General features: G+C 39.9%; 1 long non-coding RNA gene and 1 pseudogene across 1 annotated transcript; both read right to left on the bottom strand.

Moving 5' to 3' along the window:
* Positions 1-1,413: 1,413 nt before the first annotated feature.
* On the bottom strand, positions 1,414-1,948 carry LOC131235048 (uncharacterized). Its single transcript, XR_009165899.1, has 2 exons — positions 1,672-1,948; positions 1,414-1,558 (listed from the first exon to the last, which is right to left on the bottom strand). It is a non-coding gene; the product is annotated as an uncharacterized LOC131235048 (long non-coding RNA).
* A 1,109-nt stretch (positions 1,949-3,057) lies between these two features.
* Positions 3,058-20,482, bottom strand: part of LOC131234673 (large ribosomal subunit protein eL39-like) — a 41,524-nt pseudogene continuing 24,099 nt past the window's right edge.

Genomic DNA, 20,482 nt, shown 5'->3' with positions numbered 1-20,482 from the left:
ATAAAAATAAGTTCAATTCTTTCTTAAGTTCAAGGAAAAGGACCTTCATGGTGAAAAAAATAAAAAAATGAATGCATACCCGGTGCATTTTCACATATGTCACAGCGGGAAACACCACTGGGTTAACAAGTCCTAGTAATGGTTAGCAAGCTTGTCATGTGAACCTGCCACTCTAATTAGTAGAACTTAGTAAGTTCTAACTAATGGTTACTGCTGCTAAAAATGTTGATTGTTGGTGTAACTAAATAATGGGATAAATTTTTTGCATTCAATAACTTAACTAAGATGGTGGTTTTTGAGCCCCAGAAGCAACTTTACACATGTCACATGTTGCCAGCCAACCACGTGTATGGACATCTGATGGAATATAAGATGAGAGTGAGACCAACCATGTAGCTTTAAATTCTTCCTTGTGTATAGTATTAAAGTCTTCTAGCTGGGACAATTCTAGCCTTTTGATTATGGCAAAAAAAAAGTAATTTTGGTTGAAAAATAGAGTGTCAGTCTCCATCCAAATATCACATGACAATGAATTACAAGTAATAGAAATAAATAACAACATTTTTTGTACTTGAAATGAGGGATGGCTAAAGTGACAATGCTACTTACGAAGTTTTCTGTTCATACTAAAAAAAGAAAAGAAAAACTAGTAACTTGAGAGCGAGTATGAGAATCAAAGAGATATAGCCCCAGCTCTTGATGCCCACTACCAATTACTTCTCCGTTTGCAGTTCCTGAAAACAGAGTCATATAGAAAAAAGGATACAGAGTGGACTAATAGATAATACATTTCTTGTAAGCTTTCGAACAAAACAAACAGATGGCAAGGAGATGAGTGAAGATAAGGGAATGGATAGAGTAGATATAACACAAACATCACTGTGAGTTTCATAGATAAAACACACATGGTAAATGAATGTTGGTGAATAATAGGGTATTGTTAACTATGAGATAAACTTATGAAACTGAAGGCAACACATTTATGTCTTCTTATAAAGATCAGGTAACCGCCCTTCTGCAATGAAACTAATGATAGATTCAGTTTCAAAGCTGGTAGCTCATGTTCATAGTTAATGAAAAAGTATCATATTCCTTATGCAACAATATCTACAAAACCATATGAGTGTCTACCACTTTTTCATACCCATACCATCTTTTTATTTTTGGAAAGTTAAACCCATACAATATTATCAAGAATGGCCACTATAAAATAAAAATAAAAATAAAAATAAAGAAGAAGATAAAAGTAAAAGAAACAAGATATTTATAGAAAAATCAAAACCAACAAATTCAAGAATCTTTAAAAATAGAAAGTGGAGAAAAATAGATTCAAAACAAGCATGAAACCAAGTAGCATAAAACCTTGTAGGTTCTTAAACTCGAGTTGATTTATCAAATGATCCTTATCCCTCACCTTCTTTCCTTCAATAATCTCTGGTACATCCCCATTAGCAATGTGTTGAGCTAGCCCTTCTGGAATATCTATCATCCCGACACCAGGCTCTCCAATAAGGCAAGGGTTCTTCTTTGTCTGCCTGCCCAAAATTTGCATCTCTTCCTATAAAGATTAGGTAATACATACAATAGATGATTCTGGAATATTTGCCTCTTAACAAATAGATGATAGAGCTAAATTCATCTTTTAATTGGAGAAGGAATATTAGAGAAAACCTTTGACAAATCCACATTCAAAGATATCCCATTGGCGAAAGGGAAACTAACTCCCCATCAAATGCTTCCAGGGAACCAATATATGATTCTCCTAACCAATTTGCCTGAACAAGTTTGATAAGAGAAACTGTGAAATATGAACGACGTGTTAAAGACTTTAGAATTGCTGCCTGTCTAGTGAAATCATAAAAAACTCATCTTGATCTGCAACAAGCTCAAAGGTTAACCAGCCATCAACAGAATAGATGCGGCCAAACGAGAGAATGGTAGAAAGTTCATGGAGACTCAGCCAAAAGAGAAATGTCAGCATGAATCATTATGCAATTGCAAGAAAACAACAATCAGTCATATTTATAGAGAAATGTCAAAATCATTATGCAAAAATCAACATGAATTATAACACTAAACCTTTCTTGAAAACTCAGCCAGAAGAGAAGCAGGTGGGGTAAAATCGAAACCATTGGTATTGTAGCCATTGTTTTTCAAACCTCTAGCCTAATAATAGAACAATTGTAGCTCCTTACAGAGTTAATTATTGCTGGAATATTTGCACTTCTTTCAGTACATGGCATAATTATTTCCTAGAAATTAAAATCTTAAACACAATCAACAAAGACTAACAGTGGGAGTAACATGGGGTACAAAACAACAAGAAAAAATCAAGTTTCTGTTAGTTATCATTTCAAACATTTGGTATGCATGTTTCCTTTGGCATTTTGTTAAACATTCGGTACACATCACAATTCAAAAGCCTCGAATACCATTTTTTTTTTTTAAAAAGGATCCATTTAGTTGATGCAGTGGCTTTTATTTTTCCAACTGTGAATGGGATTTTATGATCCCCTAATGAGTTAACTCTTTTTCTCCTTTCACATAGATTTTATTTTAATTTAAACTTTTCCAATCTTACCTAGAGAAAAAAAAAAAAGCACATTCACAAAACATATCATATCATGGGAATCAGTAATTACTAGTTCATGAATAAATGATTCATACAGAAATAAAATGAGAAGGAAAACAATAAATTAAAAACCCTAACCCTAATGATATCATGTATTTAAAAAAAAAATAAAGATAATCAGTTCGTGCATTTAGCACGAGATCTATAACAGAGGAATGCTATGAAATTTATGAAAATGCCATCAGAGATTATTTTTTTTTTAAATCAAAAGAACTGAAGCTATTGAAACTATAAACGATACATCAACATCTGATCAATCCATCCTTTGGCAATTGCATTACCGAAAAATCGGTATAAATCACATTTCCTACAAATATCAAAGGAGTAATAGAAGAAAGAAACCAAACAGATTGCGATTTCATGTCTTTTAGCAAAAAATCAAAAGCCTAATTCGACGATATAAAAAGGGAAAACCTTCAAGGGTCTCAAAACCCTAGCTTTGTACGACGTCAGTGCTTGCACTTCGTGTTGTACCTGATGGTGTTGTCGGTCCTCAAGCGGATCCAGTGAGGTATTGGCCTGTTCTGCCTCATCTTCTTCGCTAGCTTCTTCTTGATGCGGAAGGTAGAGAGGCGCTGAAAACCCTAGCACGAGGCGTGAGAGAAAACCCTAACCATTAAATGCCATCAGAGATTGAAGGAATGCATTTTCCTGAGAGGGCTTGGATTGTTCAAGAAGACTAGAATGGAAACCTGTAAGAGAGAGAGAGAGAGAGAGAGAGAGAGAGAGAGAGAGAAATGGAGAGATTTTTGGGCGCGGCTCTGTTTTGAGCGTGCGCCCAATTTTAGGAAATGGTGGTCGGTGCTCTGTGGGACCCACCATGATGTATGTGTTGCATCCATGTTGTCCATCTATTTATACATATCATTTTATGGTATGAGACCAAAAATGGGGTGTATCCCAATCTCAAGTGGACCACATTACAGGGAACAATGTTGAATAAGCGTCGACCATTAAAAATATTTTGGGGGCCATAAAAGTTTTGGATCAAGCTAATTTTTGTTTTTCCCTTCATCTGGGCATGTATGACCTAATCAACATGTTGGATGTCAAATAAAGAGTACAATGGGCCTTAGGAGGATTTTAATGGTGGATATCCAATCACTATGGTTTTCATATGGTGTGGTCCACCTGAGATTTATATCCCTTTCATTTTTAGGATCAAGCGATAAAATGATCTTTAAAAATGGATGAACAGAATGGATGAAACACATACATCATGGTGGGGTCCACAGAGCACCGACCACCAGCCACGGGGCTGGTGGCTGGGAGAGTAGTCAATCCGTTTCCCAATTTTGGGTGTGAATGGGGTAAGACAGACATGGATGTCCTGTCTAGAGCTCTGTGGGACCCACCATGATGTATTTTGTTTATCCATTGTCCATCAATTTTAATAAATAATTTTAGTACATGATCCCAAAAATAAAGTAGATTGAAGGCCCAAGAGGACCACACCATAGGAAGCACATGTGATTTAATCTCCATGTTTCCTACCGTGTGGTCCACTTTAGCCTTCAATATACCTGATTTTTAGTTTCATGACCTATAATAATATTTCAAAATAGATGGACGGCTTAGATATAAAACATATATTTTTGTAGGCCCTATAGAGCCCTATAATAATATTTCAAAATAGATGGACGGCTTCGATATAAAACATATATTTTTGTAGGCCCTATAGAGCCCTATAACCTAATCTTTTTTCTCATATCATTATAAGGTATCATGCAAAACATTAGGCAGGAACAAGGCTTGAGTGGACTACAAATTGGGCATTGCACTTCCACTATTAAAAACTTCTTGGGAGATGGAGAAGTTTCGGATCAAGCTCATTATGTGTGTCCCACTTGGATGAGGGGTCAGACCCAGTTTCAGCTGCATTCAAAACTCATGTGGACCCCACCAAGTGCTTTTATATTTTTTTAAATGTCTTCACATAGTTTTAGATGGTATGGCCCACCTGAGTTTCGTATACGGATGATTTTTTAGATATCTCATAAGCTAAAAGGGACACATCAAAACTATGTGTATGTCCCACCTTATTCCATGTCTGTATTAACTTATAAACAGGTTGGATCTCAAATAAACATCGTGGCGGGCCCTAAGAAGGTTTCAATAGTGGGTGTCACTATCCCACTCTTTTCTATGTGGGTCCACTTGAACTTTGGATCTGCCCCGTCAGTCAGATGCACCATTCCATGGTGGGCCACGACCTTAAAAATAAAGTCAATCCATGACTTGAGTGGGCCACACCACATACTATAGTTGAGAGGGTTACCCTCCCATTAAAACATTCATAATCATTTATTGGGCCCACCTAGATGTGGTTCATAGATCCAGCCCATTCATTATGTGTGTCCCACTTGGATGAGGAGTCAGACCAAGTTTCATACACATCCAAAACTAATGTGGGCCCCACCAAATGCTTTTATATGTTTTGGGGATGTCTTCACATAGTTTTAGATGGCTGAGTTTCGTATATGACTGATTTTTAGACTTAAAAGGGGACACATCAAATGCATGGTGTTGATGTTCTACACACATCATGGTGGGGCGCACATAGATTAACCTCATGGGAAGTTCCCATGAGGTGACCTTATAGTACCATTTTACTAGTACCATTTTACTATTTAGGTAACTCTTTCATGGGTGTTACTCTAACCGTGTAGGGCCCACCTTGATATATTTTATGTATATCGACACCATCCATATATTTTTCCATCATATTTTAAGATGTGATTTCAAATCATAAGAACTCAATAAGCTCAGGTGGGCCATACCAATCAAAACAATGATGAATAACTATTAAAAATCTTTTGAATGCCACAAAAGTTTTGGATCAATTTGATCTTTGTAGTTTACCTTCATCTAGATCTTCTTTACATTATTAACAAGTTGGATTGCAAATAAAAATTACTAAAACCTTACGATGGGCTCTTTATAATTTTTAATGGCGAGGTACTATATTATCATTCTTTCCAGTGGTGTGGTCCACTTAAGATTTAAATCTACACAATTTTTTATACCTGGCCCAAAAATGTGTTGGAGAAACACAAGGGCAGCAAGGATATACAACACAAAATCAAAATCTCACTTTTATTATCTAACTTTTCAATTTTTCTTGTATTTCAATTTTTCTTGTCAAAATACAAAATTTAGTTTTCCTTTTTAAAATATATATTTTTTTACAATTTGTCAATTTTTTCACAATTTTGTTTAATTTTTTAAATTTTCTTTTTCAAAATATCATTTTTTAATCTCACTTTTGTTATATAACTTTTTAATTTTTCTTGTCAAAATACAAAATCTAGTTCTCTTTTTTAAAAAATATATTTTTTAACAATTCATCAATTTTTTCACAATTTTGTTTAATTTTTAAAATTTTCCTTTTCAAAATATCATTTTTTTTATGAAATCTTTTTTTTTTTTCAAAATTATCAACATTATTCAAAGTTCTTAATTTTTTTTTTCAAAATCTAGATTTTTATAAAATCACAATTTTTTTTTCCAAAATTTAAATTTTTCTTAAACATTGTTAATTATTTTTTTAAGCTTCTCAACTTTTTTTTCTTTTCAAAATTCATAATTTTTTTGTTCTTAATTTTTGACCTGAGCATTAGAGACGGTTTGGGACCATCTCTAATGCAGACTGTCTTTGACAGTCTCAAATGACGGCTATAAGACGGCTAAGGATCGTCTTTAATGCAGACGGTCTTTGACAGTCTTAAATGACCACTAATAAGACAGCTAAGGATCGTCTCTAATGCAGATGGTCTTTAACAGTCTCAGATTACCAGTAAAAGACGGCCAATGACCATCTCTAATACAGACGATCCTTGACAGTCTCAGATTACAAGTAAAAGACGGCCAATGATCGTCTCTAATGCGGACGGTCTTTGACCGTCTCAGATGACCGCATATAAGACGGTCAAAGACCGTCTTTTATTCCAGATGGTCGATAGCTGTCTTTTCTTCTCAGTTAACGATGGATTCTGACCGTCTTAAATGATTTGTGGACGTTCAACATTTTTAAAACAATATTAAGGACGGTCAAGAGCCGTCTAAAATTTTAGAGACGGTTTACGTGTCACGCCCCAAATCCGAAAATCGGATTCATAGAAATCCCGATTGCCGAATCTGGTGCCGACAGCCTCCGTAGTACCCCATTCTCGGATCCTAGCGTTCACACGCCAGATTCCGATCCTGGGATCCTACAAGGAGGATTTTTTTTTTTGCCAATGTACATTTATCTCGTAATAAGCATAACCACAAGTTTACATAAATCACAAAGGCAACATCATCATCACATATTTACTAATATAAACAGTTGAGTACAATGCTGAAAGGGAAATACATATATCGAACATCAAGGCTCCAAAAGATGACTGCACACTCCAAGCTCAACGCTGCAGTGACCTAACGCCACCTACACTCATCTATCGTGCATAAGCTTATAGAAAGCTTAGAGGGTGGTGTAAGTATGTGCACAAGATAAGTGTCAAGTATTCAATACAATGCCATTATCATACAAACTGGAAGTACTGGTAATCCATAAACCGTACAATATCTGAATAAGGAGAAATACTGACAAGAGCAGGAATTATCTGAGTAAACAGAAATACTCACAAGATCATAGATCATACGATAACAGAGTAAGCGGAAATATGAACAAGTCCATGAGCCAATCGATATATACGCAATATATAACAGCTACGCAAACGAGGAGTCATAAAGAGCCAAATATCAAATGTAGAGGATGCAATACAATATACATTTCTTATGTGTTCACAAATACGTCAGTCATATCTAAACCATATAAATGTAGAAATACAGTAACCCAAGATGTCATATGCCGCGGATGTAATGCAATATGCGGTGCGGATGGAATGACCATACTGGAGTGTGAAGTCGAGATGGTAGTACGTAGTATCGCAGGCTATGGGGTCCATCACAAGAGACTTCTATCCAAACCAGTCCCATACCTAAATTTGGATAGTCAGAATCAATGTGGTAGACTCCTGATCTCAGGTTAGTCGCGCGCCCCAACCGAAATCCTGGCCATTGCGAAGGCACACGTATCAACTAGTTGCTTACCACCAACCCGAGTAGATAGTGAATGAATGAATGCATGAATGAGTATGCAACTCCTGCTCACTAAATCCACATATCAGTACGGTTCATCTCTGGGATCATCACCGGGGTTTAGTACACTCCAAATGGCACTGCCGCTCTCCCAGCCGCACAGTCCAAGTGAGCATAAGAAACCTCACTATCCGCCTTGCCAATAGTCTGCCAATACCTATCCGGCACGTCGATAGCGGACCCATTCACGAGCTGGTCAAACTCAGCCTAGTATTGCCCCCTACCCTCGGGCGAGTAAGGCCACACCCCCTCCCAACCGACCACGACACAGTGGGAGACGCGGCCTCCTGGTATTTGGCACTCGGGCGCTCATGTATCCACTCGGTCTCGACGTTGGGGCGTCTCCTGGCCACAGAGGTTTAGGAATTTTCACCCAGGGACATCTATGGCGCCCGTATGCTAGAACCAAACATTTTCGGTGTCCTATTTGGCCATCCACGATATGCCTGTGGAGGCTACGACCCTGATGTCGCTAGGGCGTAAAGTAATCATAATGGGAGATGCATGAGTCATACAATCCACTCTCAGTCCTGCACATACCGTGTGCTCATGTGAGATAACCTCCACCTATCAGGGAGTCTCATAACAACATGCTCAATGACATATGCAATGATCAACCACCTCTCATAACAAACATGCAGATGATGCGTATGGGCATGTATCATGATGCTATGCTGTCACATACTCATAACTGGTATCCACAACCAGCATCGATAATCGACCTCGACCATGTGGACACTTAACCAACATTGCCCCCAAGGAATGGCCTCCATAGAGTCAAACATATAATGGGCCCACGGCCTCACACAAGGGCCTAATATACAACACAATGGGTCTTACTCAAAGGCCACATATACACAACAGGTGGGACACTGCTCATGGGTCTAATACATATCACAATGGGCCTTGCCCATGGGCCATGAATACATCACAATGGGCCTTGCCCATAGGCCTCAAACACAGGACATGTGGGCCCTACACATGGGTCTTGAATTCATTAAATGGACCATGCATCATAGGTTTAATACATATCACAATGGCCCTCAACTACGGGTCACATATACATCATGCAGGTCTTGACAATCGGCCATGGCAATCGAATTCGATACTCAGAATCGGCCTCGACAATCGGAACCGGCCAATACAATCGACCTCGACAAATCGACACCGATAATCTACATCGATAATTAGCACCGACAATCAGCTTCGATAATCAACACCGACGACCGGTCACATAGACAAGACTGGGTCCATAGATGAACATCTGATCAATCATAATATAAAGATCAGCCCTCGACCATGGTTATATCAAATCTGGTAGCATGGAGCCATCCGTCCATGGTAAATGGGGCCCACTTATTTGGGTTAACCCACTAAGAGAATGATGAGAATGGGCCTGATAAGGCTTAAGGAAGGGTCACAATGTGGACATCCAACCATCACTGCCTAGCAATGTGGACATTTAACCAACATTGCTCCCAAGGAGTGGTCCACATAGAGTCAAACATAAGATGGGCCCAAATATCCAACAAGTAGGCCTCAAATAGTCATCACAGGTGAGCCTTACACATACAGCACGTGGACCTACACATCACGGTGGGTCGATACATTGGGCCGCACGCCACACCAATGGGCCTCAATTCAACAAGTGGGCCGCATCAATGAGCCAGAAATACATCTCAATGGGCCTCATCACAAGAGTAGGAATATTTCACAATGGCCTCACTAAATGGGTCGGAAACACATCTCAATGGGCCACGACGTATGGGCCGAGTATATATCACAATGGGCCACGACCCATGGGCCGCAACCCGTGGGCCTCGAATACAAGTGGGCCACATTAATGGGGCCCATATATAAACCTCAGGTGGGCTCTGCTCATGGGCTTCAAATACATAATATGTGGGCCCTACCCATGGGTCTTATATACATCAAATGGGTCACGCGTCATGGGCCTAATACATGTCACAATAGGCCTTGCATCAATGGGCCGCCCTAATGGGCCTCGTACACATCAAGTGGGTTGTATCAAATAGCAGCACTAATGGGCCTCGACCCATGGGCCCTGATATATATATCATAATGGGGTGCCTACACTGTATGGATTGGATAAAATTACATCAAACGTGTCATTACAAATGGGCCACAACATACATCAAAGTAGGCCTCATAACATGGTCATACATACATCAAATTGGCCACATCAATGGGCCCCATGTATGTTAAATGGGCCACACTCAATATAAGTGGTGATGATGATTTCCACTACTAAAATTTTCAAGGTCCGCCATAACATTTATTTCCCGTCTAATCTAATCATAGGGTCTCAAGATTTCAAAGATAGTCATTCAATCCTCACCGTGCACTATGGTCCACTTGATAAGTAAATCTGACTTATTTTCGTCCCAAACCTAAGAAAAAAGGATCATTTTCCAAAAATGGTTGGACGGTTGGATGAAACACATGCATCATAGTGGGTCCCATAGGGATGGAAGGAATAGATAAGTCACATGTTCCATGATGGAGGTCCACAGTTGTGGACACAACACATACATAAATAAGTCTTAAGTAAGACCCACCAAAATGTTTATTTTCCACCCCACCTAGGGCCCAACATACTGTCCATCCAAAATGAGGCCAACATGATGTTTATCTTCCATCCAAACTAGTCATAGGGTCACATGGGCCTAGGGCCCACTGTAATATTTATTTATCATCCAACTTGGGCCACTATAACATCTATTTGCATCCAACCTGTTGATAAGGTCTTATATCCATTGTAACCTATATGGATTTTTCATTTTTACAGACATTAATGAGATATGGATACTGTAGATTTATTTATTTATTTATTTATTTATTTATTTTTATTATTATTATTATTATTATTATTTTTTTTTTTTTAACCTTGTGATAGGGTCACATGATCATGGGACCCACTGAAATGTTTACTTGCGTCCAATCTGTTGATAAAGTCGCATGGGCCAGGGGCCCACTGCAATGTTTACTTACCATACAACTAGTTTATAAGGTCACGTGGGCCTTTGGCCCACTGTAATATTTATTGTCCACCAAATATATATATTTGGTATGGTTATATGGTCCTGGGGGTCCACCGTGATGTAGTTCACAAATCCAACCCACTCATTGTGTCTGTCCCACCAATTTAAGGGCCCAAACCGAGTTTCAGGTGGATCCAAGCTGCATGTGGACCCCAGCAGTTGATTCCATGTGACTTGGTACACCACTGCATGAAAGGTGATGGTGTGGGCCATCCGAGAACTTTTTATGACTAATTTTTGGAACCAACGCATCATAAAAGGGGACCTATTAAATGAACGGCATGGATGTAGAACATACATCATGGTAGATCCACAATTGAGGCCAAGGGGGCCCTCCCTATTTCACGATGGACGTCCAGACCCTTCTGGACGTCAAAGCATATTGATTGCTATTATTAAATTTTTTCTTTTTTTATACTAGATGGGGCCCACATTAATCAGATCCACTCCGTCCATTATAGGTGTCCCATATAATTAGGGGTCCAAACCAAGTTTCAATCACATCCAAAACTCAAGGAGGCCCCACCAGATGATTTTATATTTTTAGGCATATTATCACATGATTTTAGATGGTATGGCCCACCTGAGTTCCGTATACAGCTAATTTTTGGGATGGACGGCTGGTCCATGGGGACCCATCAAATGCACGGTTTCGATGTTCAAAATGCATCACGTGGGGCCCACGGCTGGAGCCGTGAGGTCCAGCCAGGCCGTCCGCCCGCCCATGCAATCTTCTGACAGCAGCAGCGTTGCTGCCTTATGATGTGTTTTTTTTTTTTTTCTCTAAATCCAATTTTTCTAGGGAATTTCTTAGGTGGGGCCCTCATCAGGAAAATCTATCCTGACCATTGCATCTCACGGCTCAATATTGACCAAACAAGACCAATATTGAGTATTTTTCAGCATCTAGAATCGTTGGGTGAGTTTTCAACGGTAAAAATTACCATTTCCTACAGTATGGCCTACTTGATTGTCAGATTAGCCTCATCTTTTGGCTCAACGCCTAAAATGAGATGAGAAGTGAAATGGGCGGCGTGGATTTTATACATACATCAAGGTGGGGCCTGCATGAGCAGCCCACCTCCAAATACTATTCTTCTTCCTCTCCTTTGCTTATTAGTACACCACCATTTCAGTGCACGCACACCACTTTAGCCACTCCCTGTCCAGCGTCCCTTGGACGTTGGACAGCATAGGTATAACACAATCATCATAGTGGGTCCTACGTGTAGGTGGTCCACGTGTCACCAAGGTGGGTCCCACATGAACATGGCCCACCATATTTAAATCAACTTGATATTTGTGGGTTTCCATCACTATAAAGTAGGGTCCACATGACTTGTACGGTTGGGATAAAACATACCTCAAGATGGGATTCATCCAAGTGGGCCACACATCACAAAAAAAAATGAGAGGAAAGAAAGGAGCACCCACCTCGAGATCTCTTCTTCCTTCTTCCGCCAATGCATGATAGAGCCCCAAAGAAACAATTTCAATGGTGGAGATGATCATTGGATGGTGGAGATGGGAGATAGGGAGGTGGGCCACACTAGCTCTCTCATGGGAGCCATGGACGTGGGTTGCTCCATGGAAGGATTGCTTGGAATGGAGAGAATTGAAAGAGAGAAATGATGTAAGGGAGTGATGGGAGAGAGGGATGGTGAGGTAATGGGAATTAATGAGTTTGACTTATGGGGAAAAGGGAAGGTAAGGTGGTATGGTAGGGTGATGTCACCCCTAGGGTGACATCATAGTAATTAATGTTTCTAGGGAAGTACAACAATAGGGATAGGTGGGTCCCACAATCAAGCGATCAACGGTCTAGATAATGCACGGGCCGGATCTTATAATCTGAGCATCGTATTGACGCACAAGACGCATCGTCGGAACCGCGGCGACGGCACGATCAAAATGACATAGGTCTCATTTTGAGTCGGCTTGGGTTTACAGGATGTGACTCAAGAGCATGCGCCAATGCTATCTATTCGTCCCGGGTCGCCGAAACTCGACTAGAGGGAACCGTAGAAGTTTATGGAATGGTACAGGCTAGGTTACGGGTCTTACATTACGGCCGTCTCTAAACCGTCTTTAAACCAAGGAATTTTGCAGACAGTCCAAAACCATCTCAGAATTCGTCCTTTTTTTTCCATTTTTCACGTAGTGTTATTTCCAATCTTGCTTAACATGGGTGATTTCATATAAACATAATGGTGGGACACACTTAAGTCGTTCACCCCTTTGTAACCTCTGTTGTCAATGTCTTAAATCTGTCCAGAAATGGGTATGTCGATGACATCGGCAAACCACTTAATCCCATCGAGCAAATGTTGATACGGTCGACAAATGCTCGATCCCATTGGAAAATTTTAGAAAAATCCTAGTTGATTGTTGGATAGTTTTGGATGTTGCTACTTGATGCATCGAAGGATCTTCGATGTTATTGACTGGTCCGTGATGGTTGTCAATGCCATTAAAGGTCTCATCGAAGACACACAAAATTGTGTAAGTACGCGATTTATTTCCTATTCCGGTTAGGTAGTATATATACTGAGTGTAATCGGGAGTATGAAAATGATTAGGACTTTCTAAATTGTTCTTAAGGGTTACAGATAGTTTCATGTCCAAGATGGATTAGAAAAGACCCGATCGAAAGCAAAAGTGATCAGGACCGTCAGGACCTTAAAACGGATGTATCTCACATATCGGAATGAGTTATCCAACTCACCATATGTGATTTTGGGGTAGGATGAGCTAGCGTACTCCAAATTTGTGAAATACCATCTTTAATTTCATTTCTTTAATAACTCTTCATCGGCTGGGCTTTAGGAGTTGTGCCCGATATGAAAAGTGCTTAGAATAATTAGGAGAAAATCAGGGTTGAGTCAAATAGGACACTTACTATTTTTGGCCGAAACTATGATGACTACTAGACATCACAACCGTCTATAAATAGTAAGTTTACTATTTATAGTGAGTCATGATTTCTAAGAGTTTTAGTTGTAGTTTAATTCCGAAACTTATTCTAAGACTTAGTATCCTTATTTAGAGGGTTGTAATCTCGTTTGTTTGGATCATCAATCAATTTACAAATTATTTAAATTTTATTTATATTTTCCTTGTATTTTTCCTCGTGGATTCGAGAAGCATATGTGAGGAGTCTAGAGAAGCTCCGTGGATTCAGAGTAATTATCCTTGAAGAAGACGGTGCTTGACCTCATCATGTCAATCCTTGCATCATACATACACGAGGGCCTTCACCTTTATCAAGCTTGAGACAAGTACAACCTATGGGATTTGAGTGGTCCCCATCTTTGACAGTACCATCAAATCAAATCCCACAATGACTATCTACTCCTCATATGTGTGGGTCCCACAATGTCATTCCTGTGTGGAACCAAAGGGGCAAAAGCGAATATGAATTTCATAACTGACTAATATTCTTTCATTGGAAAAAAAATACATAGATTATTGGGTATTGGTAAATTTAACATCCAACAATTTTCACTTCTTACTAATATGTTATGATTGAAGGCAATGAATAGAAAATAAATCACTTAAAGATCAAGAATCCGAGACATGAAAATGGTGGACACCATCAAGAAAATCATCTAAAGTAAAACTCGTAATGACACACTCATTGGGTAGGCCACACAGATACACTGTGACAGAACATCATCCAATGTAGCTCTCCTGATGTGGCCCACCATTTGCACAGCTCGGATGCTATAAAAGAATGACCCATTTGCGATCAGCAATACAAGGTCACGTGTGAACATTTCTCTCACCTTATCAAGATGGACCCAAAACTCCTGAGAAAGGGAGCAGATTGCTTATGACATTGGGCACATAGATATTCGTGTGCCGACGCAGTGTGGGGCTTACAGAGATGTCTATGACAAATTCACTCTATTCATTTATTTTGAAAGACCACGATAGGATATGGATCTAAGAAACGGAAGTAGATTGTGTCTACCCTGCTTGGATAATAAGTCACCCTACTTGGATAATAAGTCGTCCGACCAAATCTGCATGGCCCACCATGATGAATCCATTTATCTATATTGTCCATCCCTTTTCTCATATCATGTTAAGATATATTAAGGTATGAGTAAAAATGAGGTAGATCCAATGCTCTCATGCTATTGCGGATTACACCAGAGATGACTTGCATTTAATGATGGTGCATTTCATGCAACTCAAGCTTACTATTTAATGTGGTTAATTCATTAGAGAGTTGGATCTATCTCATTTTTAGGCATATATCTTAACATGATGTAAAAAAAAGATGGGTGGTGAGGATAAATAAATACATCATGGTGGCCTCACATAAAACTAATCGAACAACTTACTATCCAAGTGGGTTGGATGTAGTCCGCTTCACTAAAAAATCAGACAGATCAAAAACTCAAGTGGGCCATACTACCCTTACTGTGGGGCCCACCTCGATGATGTTTTGTATATTCATGTCGTTCATTTGTTTCTCCAAATCATTTTAGGATGTGGTTCCAAAAATTAAGTAGATCTAAATCTTAGGTGGACCATGCCACATGAAACAATGGTAATTGAGTGCCCCACTGTTTAAAATTCCAAAGGGGCCATGGTAAGGTTTTGGTAATGTATATTTGCTTTCATGTCAAGAGTACCTTGACTGAAGAAGGGAAAAAACAGAGACTAGCTTTATTCAAAACTTTTACTGCCTACATAAAGTTTTTCACGGTCCTTCATCATTGCATCTAGTGATGTGGTCCACCTGACATTTTGATTAGGGCTGTACACGAAACGATTTAGCTTGGTTAGCTTGCTCGACTCGACTTAAAAAAGCTTAATTTGACTCGGTTCAAAATTGAGTTTGAGCCGAGTTGAGCTGATTCTTGAGCTTGAAAAAATTTTGAATCGAGTTCGAAATTGCCCGAGCTTGACTCAACTTGGATCGAACCTCAACTCAAATCAATCTAGTTAGGTGACTCAGTTAGTTTGATATTAATGTTGCACACCAAGTGTTTGATGAAATGACTCACAAATTGTCGGCAAGTGGCAAAAAATGTATGAATATGAAACAAATACTCCTGTATCTTGATTTTAATGTTGCCTACTGACTATTTGATGAAATACACGAAAATTACAGCTTTTGTTTTATATACCGTGAGAAATTAAAGGTACACTCTATGTGTTTGTGAAAATGCCCCACAGGTGAACTTGGCTCGATCTTGGCTCGAACTCGCCCGAGCTGCTGACTGAACCGAGCTGAGCTAGCCAGTCAGGCTTAAGGACAGAGTTTGAGCCGAGTTCGAGCTGGGGTCAGCTAGGGCCAATTAGAGTCGAATTGGGCACAGCTTGACTCGGTTTGATTTGTGTACACCTCTAATTTTGATCTTTTTCAGATTTTGCACCGCCTCTTAAAATGAGTCGTAAAAACAGATGGATGGCGTGGATATACAACCAATAAATCATGTGAGCCCTGCACGATTAAGGTAAGTAACAGTTAATCCGCTCCCAAATCGAATTGCAACCTAGCGTATGCCACAAGGACAATTTATGAGCACCCGTGTATCAAGCATCATACTCTATTAGAGTATCAAATAACTCCCCATTACCAAAATCCTTTCCGCATTATCCGGTGCATTATTATTAATTTACAAGCTTGTGACATATAAAACTACAAACAAAGAATAGAAAAAACTTTCACACGGGTTCACGATTGTCAGATCAAAATAAATGCACCAAATCGGTTAATGGGTGGGTTGAATTCGATTTTTGACGGGGAACACATCTCTTTGAAAAAATAAAAAAATAAAAACTTCCTTAGAGACCGCCATGCCAGGGGCAGATGTGAAATAGGATAATTTTATTCACTCAATAATGAAAAAAGTGGTTTCATGGCTAAACAAACTTACTTTACACGAAGGAACGGGCTCCTAACCACATTGATTCACGGGTATTCGGATCAAAACCAAAATCCCACGGAAGATCCAATGTCTTTGCTAAACACGCATGTGCAAGAGATTTTTTTTTATTTTTATTTTTCAAATGCAGAATACGTAAAAGGGAGGTGTTTACGAAAAAAAAAAAAACTTTTTTAAAACTCGTGTGCAGTGGTGGCCCACCTAATGAGTAAACCTGCTAGATTTTGTGCTATGTAAATTTCACGGTGGTTGCCACAGTACAAACCATTCACACGTGTCCTGTTGGCACGCGTGTTGCATGTAAAGGCGTGTGCGAACATGTGCATGTGGGGCTACAAAACCTCTCATTGTTTCTCTTACTTGACCAGTTTCTTTTTTATTTCCTTATCGTACGTGTTGCTGGCAGTCCATACCCATCTCTGCAAAGGTTTCTTAAAGCTTTGCCAATTCCTCCCGCATGTGCGAATCGCACATATTCATCTAAGAAACATGTCACAATGAGATAAGTGTGTGAGATCTAACCTTTCCATCAGGCGAGATACACTGATTAGATCTTCTACCATAAAAATAAGGCTATTCCACCCCTCAGGTGGGCCACATAATAGCAAAATAAATGAATGGTTAATAAAAAGCCTTCATGACGTAAATTGTGGCCCATCTGAGGAGAGGGATTTCCTGATTTTGGGCGTAAGATCCAAGCTATTATTTCCAACCTTATGGAAAGTTTAGATCTCACACACGTGTCTCATATTTGCAATGTACGCCCGCATGTGAATATGTACGGCTCTGCACGCGTGCTGAATCAGACACCTATTGATAAGAATTGGGTAAGGTTTTAGCATGCACCCGACGGAGACGTAGCGCCCTTCATTATTGAACTGCAATGGAGCAGTATTGTGGCCGTTCACGCGAGTAGCCATTTGGATGGCTGACGTTCCGACGGTTGGCAAGTGGCATTTAGACATGAGATCTGGACCGTTCATCTAATCGGACGGGCACATGTAGTATTTTTCGTGGCAAAAGAATCAGGATCAATCTGCTATCGGGTGGGCCACAGGCATGTCTTGAATTTTAACCGTCCATTTTTTTCAAACGCTTGTACCCCATATGATGAACAGAATGAGCTGATTTTTGGGCCACATCACATACGCAGAAGGGTGAAGTAGATGAACGGCTCCGATCTTTCCCACATATGTGGCGGTAGTTGGATTGAAATGGCTGCTTCCATCTCTAGTTATGGCAGTTCTCTATGTTTTGGAAGCCAAAAGCAGCTTAGCTAGACAGCATTTGCTTTCAATAATGCATGGATCTGATAAGGACAAGTGCTGGGTGAATTCCAGCGAGAGCACGTTTTTTTGGCACTTCTCTCCCACGTGGAAACATGGGACGAGTAAGCGATCCAAGCCGCTCTTCTCTTTGATCCAAATGTCATCATGCCGATCTTCTAGATAGGTGGACCACCCAAGAAGAAAAGAAACAGATGGCTAAAAGAAGTCAATCCGACGGTCCATATTCAACATGCATTCACTGCCTGCTTGATAAGTGAACTGGCTCGATTTTTGGGCCAAAATATGTTCCCAATGGGCCAAACCTGATGAACGTCCAAGCGAGTACAAGCTTTTTTGTAATACAAACATATGAAATCCAGGACACCCGGATTTTGGCTGTCCAATGTCCCCTAATAAACAGACGAACAATAATGAGATGTGGCCCACATCCATACCTTCAAAATTCAAATTTCTTCTATCTTTACCCTCTTTGTTCTCTTTTTTTCCCTCTCTTTTTCCTTCTTTAGCGATCTCTGCCTAATCTTTGTTTTACTAGGATTTTGGTGTCCACCCAAAGCGAGGGAAATCAAATTCTTCTCTTCAAATTTCAAAAGGAATGTCAAAGGAACCATCATCTCTTTCAATGAGAATGATAACATTGCAAACTCAGTTCCTCACTTCATAATTATTACTTTATCTGTAGAGCATCCGATCCGAGGAAAAGCTGGGTGCCATCATGAAGATCACCTACCATAAAAATCAGAACAATCTGATGATCATATGGCCCACATGAATGGAATCAGTAAGTGGCTGTTGATATTGCATAACGTGCAATTGTGGCCCACCTAGTAAATAGATCAGCCTGTTTTTCTTGCCTGGTGATCTCATGATGGGGGCCAACAGTCTTCACCGTCCGGATGTTCTACATATGCGACACATTGGCAGAAAAGTCGTGTAGCTTGTTAAAGCTTAGAACGCTAAGGAAGATAATTCATTCATATTCAATCACCGTTAATGGCGTCATCAAGCAATTGATACTACTCGTAGATGAGTTAATAAAGAAAAATGTGATTACAAAAGATGTGTCTGATGGGAAGGATACAGTACACGTGGCACACTTTATATGAGATCCACAACGTTCATTCGTAAGGCCTACTGTAGGTGGGCCATGCTTCGAAAGATTGGGCGGATCGGATTAATTTTTCCCACTGAATGTCCACCTTACATTTGTATAACCATCCATCTATGACGTTTAGTCCTATAGTGTTGACTATACGTGAGGCCCACTGCAATATGTCTGCCATCTAAACCGTACATCAGAACCACAATGTCAAGAAAATGGGCTGCTCCAAAAATCAGCCAAATCCAAAATCCTGGTGGGACATGCCGTCAGGAATGATGATGTGGCCCACCTGAATTTTCTAATGGCTTAATTTTTGGTAGAGGTGTATCACAAGTCAAATCGAGTTGACTCGGTTCAGCCACTAGCTGACCCCAGCTCGAACTCGGCTTGGCTCGATCCTTGAGCTTGACTGGCCAACTTGGCTCGATTCAGTTAACAGCTCGGGCCAATTTGAACTGAGTTCGAGCCAAGATCAAACCTGTGTAACATTTTCACAAACACATGAAGTTCACTTTCAATTTCTTATTGTACATAAAACAGCAATAGCTGTTGACAGATATTTCATATACATATTGTCCTTGCCACCAGCAGACACTTTATTGAGTCTTTTCATCAAACACTTGGTGAGCAGCATTAATATCAAAGTAACCGAGTCACCAAACTGGTTTGATCCAAGTTTGATTTGAGTTGGGGTTCAATCTAACTCAAGTAGAGCTCGTGCAAGCTCAAACTCAGTTTAAAATTTTTTCAAGCTAAAAAAATCAACTCGATAGTTCCTAACCGAGCCAAATTAAGCTTTTTCGAGCCAAGCGTGCTAACCAATCTAACTTGGTTCATGTATAGCCCTAATTTTTGTTGTGGGCCCGATCCACCTGGTTTGCGGATTGGGTGCTACCCCCTCTAGGCTCTGTGGGGCCCACCGTGATGTATATGTCTCATCTATGCTATCTATCCATTTTAACATATCATTTTAGGGCATGAGACCAAAAAGGACCCAGATTAAAGGCTCAAGTGGACCACAACACAGGAAGCAGTGAGGATTAAAATCCAACCGTTGAAAACTTTTTGGGGCCACAAAATTTTTGGATCAAATGCATATGTGGGATATGGGCTTAAATGGGTAAACAACTGATAGACGGATTGAATTTCTAGAATACATTAATGTTGGCCCACAGAGTTTGATGCAGTGGGATTCTTTGGTATAGAATCGTGCAAGGCTTTTCCTATGGTTCACCCCCATCCACGGTAGGGCCCAAGGGATGAACGTCTAGATCTTGCACATTTGTGCCACATGTACAAGATATGCATAGGAGGCTCAGGTGCTGAGTTTGTACAAGTGTGGCCTATGTCTC

The sequence above is a fragment of the Magnolia sinica genome, chromosome 19 (genome assembly GCF_029962835.1).
Source record: "Magnolia sinica isolate HGM2019 chromosome 19, MsV1, whole genome shotgun sequence".
In the NCBI taxonomy this organism is placed as follows: domain Eukaryota; kingdom Viridiplantae; phylum Streptophyta; class Magnoliopsida; order Magnoliales; family Magnoliaceae; genus Magnolia; species Magnolia sinica.
Note: the sequence above shows the minus strand (reverse complement) of the source record. Positions and strands in the feature narration are given on the sequence as shown.